Genomic DNA, 2707 nt, shown 5'->3' with positions numbered 1-2707 from the left:
AAATACTTGTGTGACTTGAATCCAAGCTTTAAAGTAATTCAGGTACATGTTGTATACTGAAATAGTATAGGGCAAACACAGACACACGAACAGTAATTCTTACTTTTATATTCCCTGTTAATGATAAATAATTATTGAATGATAAGACTTGATTACAAATTCTTTTTTAATATTACCTTTCAGATCCAATTTACAACGATGTGGAGTGTTTGGATTGTGCTAATTGTTGTGGCTTCGATTATAGTGTTGCTACTCACAACCAAGCTGCTGTTGGTTATTACAAAAGGCAAATGTCGAAGCAGAAAAGATATGACTGGAAAAACTGTTATAATTACTGGTGGAAATAGTGGATTTGGCAAGGAAACTGCTCGAGACCTCGTCCGTCGAAATGCACGCGTCATTTTAGCATGTCGGGATCTGGAACGGGGAAAGAAAGCAGCTCATGATATCATAGCGACTACAGGAAAGAATAACATTTTGGTTAAACGTCTGGATTTGGCGTCTTTAAAATCAGTACGAGAATTTGCAGAAGATGTAAACAAGACAGAAAGCAGGCTTGATGTTCTTATAAATAATGCCGCCGCTATAAAACCTCCAGGAAGAACTCTTTCTGAAGATGGACTGGAATTACAATTTGCAACGAACCATCTCGGACACTTCTTACTCACCAATCTTTTATTAAACCTACTGAAACGTAGCGCGCCCTCACGGATAGTTGTTGTATCTTCTTTGGTGTACATATTTGCCGTCTTAGATTTCGACAATCTTAACTGTGAACGCAGAAGTAGAGGGCCTATGTCAATATACGCCACTACTAAACTCGCCAATATGCTCTTTGCATTTGAACTTAGTCGGTTACTCGAGGGTACAGGAGTCACTGCCAATGTTTTACATCCTGGAGTATCCATGACAGGACTGTGGCGAGATACACCTTTTATCAGACGAGTTGTTTTCCCCTTACTTAGCTCGTTTATGAAAACCTATGAAGAAGGTGCTCAAACTTCTATCTATCTTTCCGTATCAGAAAATGTTGCAGGAGTCTCCGGCAAATTTTTTATAGATTGTCGACCCATGTGGGTTTTGCCGAAGGCAAAAAATCTTCATCGGGCTCGGATATTATGGGAAAAGTCCGAAATTCTGACAGGTTTAAAGAAAGATGAACATAACAGCGTGCTAGATGTGCACAGTTAAAGGGAAAATATAAGAACAAGTTAGCATATTCTTTTTCTTGTCATTTTAGTTTATGATGCTGCCTATCCCGAAAAGCATTCTGTTGATATTTTCATATGATCTCGTAACCACACACACATAAACGTTCTTGTGTTTACATTTGTGTTTATTTATTCATCTAGTGTGGTAAGTTGTGGATCATGGTGTTTTATAGTCGTTCTTCTTACATGCAGTTTGAAATATCTTGTTTATCGCCATCGAAGTCTCAATGCATTTATTCAATAAATTGTAATGACCATGAAATTATGATTCCTAAAATATGTGTAGTATTTACGATAATATAATATATATATATATATATATATATTATCGTAAATACTACACATATTTATACTACACATACATACTACACATATCGTAAATACTACACATATTTATATATATATATATATATTATTATTATTATTATTATTATTATTTTCAACCTGAATTCATTCTAAAAATTAAGTTTTTGTGACTTTTGGCTCCCTCTATTAATAACTTTTTATGCTAACCAAACGATATTTGTGAAATCAGAGATATATTAATTGAATTGTTGACTTCTCTACGTTAAAATAAATTTATCATGTCTACCATAAAAACTTCTGAAAGGAGATAAATTTTTGTTTCCAAATAAAAACCTGAATTGCAAGTTATATCAGGTAAGTTTAATTTATGTGAAATACCTTAAAATTAGCCCCATAATTATATCATTATAAATGCAATTGCTCTGCAACACCAAAGTGTTGCACAGCAATTAACCAAAATCAAAATCAAACCTGTATATATCTTCAGCACACCAAATATACATTTAGTGCTTCACATATTTTTAATCAGTCCACTTCCATTTTAGTAACGAAATTCACGTGTATTTTATGACTTCATTTATAAACACTTAAGATCTTTGAGATACGGTATATTTTTCATGAATTTGCATGGTAGGCCAGCTGTGCTTATTTGAATCTGTTTCTAAGAGGAAGATTAATTTATAATTAATTAATGCGTTAAATATGTACTAATAATACACTAAAATATGTAATAAAATGTAGTAAATATAATTAAACCGTTCATTTTATCTATATAATTACAATGCTCATATTTGAGGGAAGTTGCAGTGAACCCAGTGCTGTAATTAACTCTGGCTCGCTGATGCACTTTAACTAGGACCCCTGAGAGCCTCAAAAATTGAAAACTAAACAAATAAAATTAAACAGAGCCCTTGAGAGCTGTTTGTGCCTGAGCCCCATATACCCTTAATCCGGCATTAAATATTAAGTTTTATTCAGTTCGATATTGAGGATTTTCTTGGAGAAAATTAATCCGGTTTGGCTTATATTCAATATGCAGTCTTCAAGGTCATCTCAGTATACGAGTATACTTTATTTTTCTACTTACGAAGGCTTAATTTTCCACAGGAAGTGCTCGAAAGAACCGCAACAGCGAATATACCATTAGATCAACTATCAGGCAAAGATTCGTTAAGAGCTATATTTTTAGT

The 2707-nt window shown here is 33.5% G+C and overlaps 1 pseudogene; it reads left to right on the top strand.

Annotated features, from left to right (window-relative positions):
* Positions 1-249: 249 nt before the first annotated feature.
* LOC150093124 (retinol dehydrogenase 14 pseudogene) lies at positions 250-1316 on the top strand (annotated as a pseudogene).
* The last annotated feature ends 1391 nt before the right edge of the window (positions 1317-2707 follow it).

This window comes from Typopeltis vanoorti, chromosome 24 (assembly GCF_054136105.1).
Source record: "Typopeltis vanoorti isolate ZY-2024b chromosome 24, IOZ_Tvanoo_1.0, whole genome shotgun sequence".
Classification (NCBI taxonomy): domain Eukaryota; kingdom Metazoa; phylum Arthropoda; class Arachnida; order Uropygi; family Thelyphonidae; genus Typopeltis; species Typopeltis vanoorti.
This window is presented reverse-complemented; position numbering and strand designations above follow the sequence as displayed.